Raw genomic sequence first — 8,459 nt, 5'->3', positions numbered from 1 at the left:
CATGAATAGTTGTGTTACAGATCCCACCAAAGGAAGAGCAAGGCTTGCTCAACTGAAGGGAGGTGATCTTTGTTGATTTCATTTCTATTCTAATTCTGTGTATTGATTTCATTACATTTAATTCCATTCAGTTGTGATAAGTTTTAAGTAGATGAGAATTGATTGCAGAAGTTGTAGTTGTTCATTTCATGCAATAGTATTTTAATGAATAAAAGCATTGTTGAAGATTTTGGTTTCATAGATTTGCTTAAATTTACTCAGTGATGTATTTAATTTTCATAGTAGTCACATTTTTCTTTCACAAAAGTTGTTAAAGATGATGGAATTTGGAGTCATGTTTAAAACAAAAACTCAATCAGACTGACTCATGGAATTTAGCTTCTTTTGATGTTCATTAAAATAGATTTTATTTCCCACAAACGTAAAATATATTCTGTTTCTTGCAAGCATAAAGTAGATTTAATTTTAAGTACATATTTTAGGATTTAAATTCATAAGAATTTAAAGTTTGTTTTAGTTTCAAAAATAGATAATTCCGTGAATGAGTCTTGATCGTGTCATGTTTAACTCTTGGTACAAGACCCAAAATCTTCCTTAAGATAGTCTAGTTTGTTTAACTTAGATTTGTGAAATATCCTTAGTCTAGAAATTTTGCCATAGAAAGAGAGATCCTGATAGCTCCTGACGGAACATGAAAAAGCCTAAGTCACTGCTTTATGGTGCAAAAACCCCCAACCTTAATCAAATCCCTATCACATACAAATTTAAGACACACTTGGTTCGATATTAAAAATAAATTAAATAGTACAAGTTGTGACATCAATGACCTTGCCCACCATTTTTGGCACCATTGTTGGGGAACTAAAAGATCTAGCTATTGAAGTTGAATCCTTAGTGTTGATAGGGAAATAGATAAGCAGTTGATGAAAAGAGCTAGAGATCCTTTTGAAAGATTCCTTCCAAGACATTACAATTTGGAACAACTGCAAGAAGAGAAACAAAATGATTTTGAAGAACAAGTTGAAAAATTTGAACAAGAAGAAGAAGAAGAAATGGGTGATCAAGTAGTAGAAGAACCCCACCCTCCTCTTTGTCATGGGGCCCTTTTTCATCTTTTTGACAAGTGTTGGTTAACAAATTTTGTTCCCTTTCAAAATATAAGTATATGACTCAATTCCCACATAAAGAACACACCATCAATCAATAGTTGGATAAATTTCCACTACTTATGTAACTTTCCATTGAATTTAAGAGGTACAAATCCCTCTTATGATATGGATTTAGGGTTTTCGAGGTATGCTTTTAACTAGAAAGTAGGAAAGGCAATATTCCTAACTTACAACTTTACAGAGCAAAAGATAAAATACAAATGACAAAGCATTTACCCCTATCAAACATTAACTAAGTTCTTGTTGCGTAGTATCATTCAAAGATAAACATTATACCACAATGAACAATAGAAGAAGAATAACTATCCATGTTTCGAAATACAAAAACTGAACAGGAAACATTCACGTAAGAAAAATGCAATTTATCCAAAGTAGCACAAAGTTTGATCTATTAGATAATCTGTTCTGTAAAACTAAAACAAAAACCACATCATACTTTGTCTTTGGAAAAAAACACAAAGCCCATCTTTCCAAACTTCCCCCCTTTTTCTCCTCTATTCTATAATCTATTTATACTTAAAACCCCCTTTTTTTGTTTCCAATAAATGGTTCTTTCCATAGTAACAATCTTTGAAAATGACTGTTTTTAAATGTGTTTTAAAGAAAACAAAATTATCAGAAAACCCTCTCATTAGCATTAATCCTTGCATTATAAACAACTACCAACTTAGTCAGGCACCATGTTTTGACTTGCAATCTTATTATCAATTATCTCGGCTTTTGTCTCTTTCTTGATAAGCACCCAGAGAATTGCTGAAAATTCATCTTCATCCAATATGAGTTCTCGAGCTAGGTTAGTGAGGTCAAAGAGGATATCATCCTGCATGTGCTCAACATTTGGCTGTATCATAGGCCCTTTTCCTTTAAGCACCATGTCTGAAAACTAATTACCAGGGCCTGTTCTTGCAATGATTTCTTCCTCTAGATGTTCGTGATTTCTATCTTTCTCTGCAATCTTTTCTAATAGAGAGACAATCTTTCTATATTCAACAAATTCAGTTCGTTATTTCCATGCAAGAGACCGCAATCCTAGGCTAATATTCCCTTGCTTATTTGCTAGCGAATTTAGGTCTGTATTATCAAATAGCAGTTGACCATCATGAGGGAGAACCATTTGGGAAAAGAAAAATCATAATGGCATGTGTTACTCCGATCGGCTCTTGAGGGTGGTGCACTAAATTTCATGTAGCAAGATGATAATATCACATTTTACGGTTTTTGTCGCCACCTTTACGTGCTTCTAATTGTTTAATCTGTCATTAATAATTGTACTTGCAAATATTTTCTTGATTTGTTTCATGGAGTTTGAGTATCACATGGCAACAAGCTGAGTTGGAACCACGACAAACAAAGGTTAGAATCCTCTGATACTCTAACATCGGGTTATAAGGGAATGTCGGGCATTGGGATAAAATGGGAAATGAGGTTGATGCGAGCTTCTAGTTATCACCCGATGAACATTGGCTCTTCTTCAAGTATTGTGACATCATGTGAAATCAAAACACAACGATCCCAACACAAGGTTTTGGTATATCAAGGTTTTACCAATAAGGTTTAGCCAATTAAAAGGAAAGGAAAAGGAAAATATAAGAAAAATCTTTTTTTTTTTTTTTGATAGGGGCTAGTGTCTTTTGAAAAACAACATAGAGGCTAACAACAGGTGAAGACAAAAATTCCAACCATTTCTCCTTTCTAGATTCTTTTTTTTAAGAAGTGATGTTTGACAATCAAGTGAATCAAACTAGGGTACTTAATTTGACTTCCTTTTTCCTTTTACCCTAGATATCATGGAAGAAATTTATGAAAACGAGAAAGCAGGAAGATTGACCCTAGCTTGTGGCCTAGTGTTTGCATACCTCAAGTAAATTAATAGCCACATGCTTAGTCCCAATACAATACCATATTATCCTTCATAGGTGAAGAACTTCATCAGCTAAAGAACTGTTGTTTTCCATGGTTCTTCTAGACTACTTCTATTAACACCTTTTCTGCTACCCTTGTGAATTTGTAACTCAGGTTGGGGTTATTATCCTTCATGAAATACATCAATTACTTCATCAAAATTGATATGGCCCTTGTTCATTAGTTCCCCTTCAGCTGGAATACCTGATAATTCACTAAGTACTTGAGGCATCACTTCTATTACCTCCCCACCAACTTAGGTAACATTTACCTAAAAATTCTCCATAAATTCTTCCACTATTATGAGTTCAAATCCCTTATAAATTTTGATGAAATTTAACCAACCCACTTGCTCCAGCAATCTCTTTGTCTGTGGGTCTAAACTAAAATCTTCCAGCTCTATTATTCTCTTATTCTCCATTTTTACCTGTACTCAGAGAACTATACCTTCTGCATTGCAACTATGAGCTTGGTTTACAAAACAAGCAATGAAACAATTTCAATTTCAAGATAAAATATTTATCTCAAATATCAACTAATTACACACACATTGGCTCATTAATTTCATACTCATTTCACACGATCCATCGACCATCGCTTCATACTTTTTTTCTTGATTCATTGAGTTGGTGGAAGTCAGAACATGTGTGCTTTATCACCATAATCATTACTTTTAAAATTTGAATTGATATATGACGTCAGACAAATTCATCTGTTATTTATCCATTTAAACTTACAACTTATAATATTATTGTTAATAATGAGCTAGTGGAGATTTTCACACAAGCAAAATTTATCACTTCTACTTTATATCTACAAAATTAGAAAATAATACTTGTAACAAATGTATACCTTTTACTTATTTAATGCATATTTTTTAGGAGCTTCCACAAAGAATTGATTAATGCTTGTCAATCAGGATATATCATGCAAAACATATCATTCTACCAAAAAGACAAAGTGGCATATTGATCAGGAGCCATCTAGAGCATAAGTATCAACTTATCAGTAATAAACTGAAAAAATGACCAGGAGTTACTTTGAGTTGTACATGCATGGACTTAAAAACATTAAATAAGATGTGTAGTGCCCCTCCTTGATTCATCTTTTCTTTTTGCACTTCGATAGACTATATTGCCATAGCATAGACTACATTGAGATGCTGTTGATAGATGTTTATGATTTACTTATGCTCTGGATGCTTCATTATTGATGACAAATATGTTATATTTGAACTTGATATTATGATTTCAAGAAGATGATGATAATATTCATAGACTGTTATGATCATAGAGTCTTATTTGATGATCTTTATGTGCTCATTTCATATGCATGGACACAACACCAATATTTTGATGTGGAGAACCCGGTTAAGGGAAAAACCATGGTGGGAACCTACCCACATAGTAAGATGATACTTTGCAGTAGTATGTGAAAATATTACAATAGAGAGTGCATAGGAATTTAGGCACACTCCCTAAAGTTCACTGCTCAAATATAATGGCCCGAAAGTCTACAACCCTCAGGTAAGTCTCACTAACTTACAATAAGATTCAAACTACAATTTGGAAGGGATGAACTGAAAGAATAACGTCTTGAATACCTGATTACAGTTCTGGTTAAGCACAAATGTCTGCCCTGCAACACGAATCTCTCTTCAACACAACACTAAAGGATAAATCTCTTGTTTGCACATACACCACTTTCTGGTAATGTAGACACAACAACGACACTTAAATTACATGAATACATCACCTATATATACAATTCATCAACCTTGACAACAAGGTCAGCTAAATCCTTAGCTCTCAATTACACAATTACATCACACGATACAAAGATCAACCACCAGACCAATATAATTATTTACATGACATAAAATGGGCCTAATTCATATTCCCAAACACACAGCTCCACCGGAAATCATGCCAAGATCAACCGCAACACGCTAAACTGCTAGGAAAACCGCATAACATAAAAATCATCACCAGTTGATAGAAACCACCAAAACTCACACAATGATCAATGTAGATCACCAAAACAAATAAGACATGACTAGGAAACACTAGCAAGCATGTTAGAATCATCAATAACACCTACACCAACACCACTTATCAAATCTTTATTGATCAACATCTGAAACTCAGGAATACAACTAATCAACAACTGTTATGAAGAAAGATAACTTGCGAATCACCAACTCATGATCCATTTGAAATGAAGATACAAGACAATCCCAAGCAATATCCCAAAATCTCAGCACAATATCTGATCACACTAGAATATATCGGAGGAAATACTGAACTCTGCAAAAACAATGATCAACAAAACAACACAACAAATCAGATCATAAGATCTTCCCAGTCATCAGAGCAAATCATAGGAATATGTTGAAATCAATGAAAACAACATATCCTAGCGGTAGCAATGATCAACAATATCCAACAATCTCCCCCTTTGGCATTGATGACAACATATGAATGTGGAAAACAATCAATGTAAAGCAAGAAGATATCTCCAACAAACCCCCCCTAAGATTAAGATATATAAATCAATTTTTCACATGATCTCTCTCCCCCTTTGATATCAATGGCAAAGATCTCAAAACAAATAACCAAAACCTCTCTCCACAAAATAGAAACATGAATCTCTCCCCCTAAAACACAAACTACTCCACAAGAGGAGTAACACCAACTAATCCAGATAAAAGGATGCAACTGTGAAGTCCACCAGATTGATGCAACTCAATGCATCTAGTTCTCATCAGGAGGGGTGGATACCCCTAACTTGTCTCTCAAATAGACAAATGTATATGTAGGCAAAGGCTTAGTGAAAATATCAACAATTTGTTCCTTTGTAGATACATAATGCAACTTCACCTTCTCTTCACTGACTTTCTCTCTCAAGTAATGATATTTGATTGATACATGCTTAGTTTGTGAATGTTGCACCTAATTCTTTGACATGTTAATGGCACTAGAATTATCACAGTATATGAAAATAGGATCATCATAGATAACTTTGATATCCTTAAACATTTGCTTCACCCAAACTACCTGAGTGCAATTACTAGCAGGAACAATGTACTCAGATTCAACAGTAGATAAGGAAATTGAATCTTGTTTCTTACTAGCCCATGAAACCAACTTATTTGCCAAAAATATTTCTCCATCGGTAGTGCTCTTTTGGTCATCAACATTACCAGCCCAATCAACATTAGTGTAGGCACATAGCATGAAATCATCATTCCTCAGATACCATAAACCATAATCCACAGTCCCCTTCAAATATCTGAATGTCCTCTTCACAACAATGACATGACTCTCTTTCGGATAAGCTTGATATCTAGAAGCCATGCACACAACATGCATAATGTTTGGCCTAGTCTGACTAAGATATAGCAATCCACCAACCACAGATCTGTATAAACTCTGATTAGCTTTTAGAGATTCATCATTCTTAGACTTTTTTCAGCCAGCTACCATAGGAGTCCCAACCAGTTTGGAGTCATCTAACCCAAACTTCTTCAACAATTCCTTCACATACTTAGTTTGAGATATAAATATAACTTTTCCAGCCTGTGAAATCTACAAACCTAAGAAAATTTTTGCCTCTCCAATCATAGACATCTCAAATTCTTTCTGCATATCACCAACAAATTTCATGCTCAAGTCATCATCACCTCCAAAGATAATATCATCAACAAAGACTTCAACAATCAGGATGTTATCATTTTCTATCTTAAAATATAGATTATTGTCAGCAACACCTTTATTGAATCCCAATTTCAACAAATACCTATCTAATCTAGCATACCAGGCTCTAGGGGCTTGCTTTAGTCCATAAAGAGTTTTCTTTAGTCTACATACCATGTCTCCATCATCTGACAATGAAAATCCATCGAGTTGCTCAATGTAGACTTCTTCCTCAAAATCACCATTCAAAAAGGCAGATTTGACATCCATTTGATATAACTTGAAATCTTTATAAGCAACATAAGCAAGCAACTGTCTAACAACTTCAATTGTGGCCACTGGAGAAAAAGTCTCCTCATAATCAATTCTTTCTTGCTGTGACTATCCTTTGTAAACCAATCTAGCTTTGTTTCTGACAACTTCATTGGCTTCACTCAATTTGTTCCTTAATACCCATTTAGTACCAATAACATTCTTATGCTTAGGTCTAGGCACAAGTTCCCATGTGTCATGCCCAAACTTTTGGGCAAAACACAGAAAACAAATTTTTTTTTTTGAGACACTTATTTACATGCAACCATTGCTTAAATAGTTGTGACAACTTAGCATGTGGTTCTAACGAATTATTAATTGATATTAAATACTAACATAACAATTTATGATAGTTCCTATTATCAAGTGGAACGAATAAAATTTATAAGGGAATATTAAACTCACTCAAAAGTCTATCATTTCGGTTGCGATTATTAGTACATAAATTAATCCATTTCTCTTAACTAGACATTAACATAATTACTTGGTTCTATATTAATTATTTATTACATATCAATTTTCCTCCATCCTATAATTACGTTCCTCCTTAATAACTTAATTTTACAAGAAATTGGCTTCTATTAATTCAATACTAAAACCTATTTAATTGCGTTAATATTATCAAATGGAGCAGTTACAATTAAAGTGCCAATCATCATTAAGATGATTAATTTACCTGATAAAAGTTCCCTCTTGGGTTAATAGGGTTCACAAGGTTTAGTCCACTTAGAGGGATTAATTTTTGCGCCCCTACACTATCCTCTTAAATTAATTATTTAATTACTTTATTTAATAATTCCATTTATTTGTGAAAATCCATTTAGATCTCCAAGATTAATTTACCAAATTCATCCAAATCTTTCATAAGATTGAACTCTAGAAACATTTAGTATTTATACATCCTTTTAAAATATGCCCATTTGATTATCAAAGCATATATAAGTTTATAAAAATATTTAGTCTAAAAATTTGCCCTATTCATTCATATTTTCAAATTCTATAAATATATTGCAATATATATATATATATTTACATATTTATAAAATATGCATGCAAACCCTAACTTAAAATGTATATTATAAAATACCCTATCTCTCCTTCTTAAAAATCTCTTCTTTTCTTATGTTACCCTAGCCCTACCCGGACTAGGGTTTTACTTTTAGTTTCTTGCATTGCAGGGCCGATCAAATTTGAAATCATGGTGGAGTGGCCGAAGTTTTTTTTTTTAAAGAGGGAGAGGCGGTGGCACGGGGGTTTTACCCGGCCGCCACTGTGTGCACACACAGTGGTGGCGCGGGCACCGCCCACTGTGTGCCCACACAGTGGTGGTCTACGGGCCGCCCACTGTGTGTTCACACAGTGGCGGTACGGGTGTCGTCCA

Source organism: Cryptomeria japonica, chromosome 9, assembly GCF_030272615.1.
Source record: "Cryptomeria japonica chromosome 9, Sugi_1.0, whole genome shotgun sequence".
In the NCBI taxonomy this organism is placed as follows: Eukaryota; Viridiplantae; Streptophyta; class Pinopsida; order Cupressales; family Cupressaceae; genus Cryptomeria; species Cryptomeria japonica.
The sequence above is the reverse complement of the archived record's forward strand: the minus strand, read 5'-3'. Positions refer to the sequence as shown.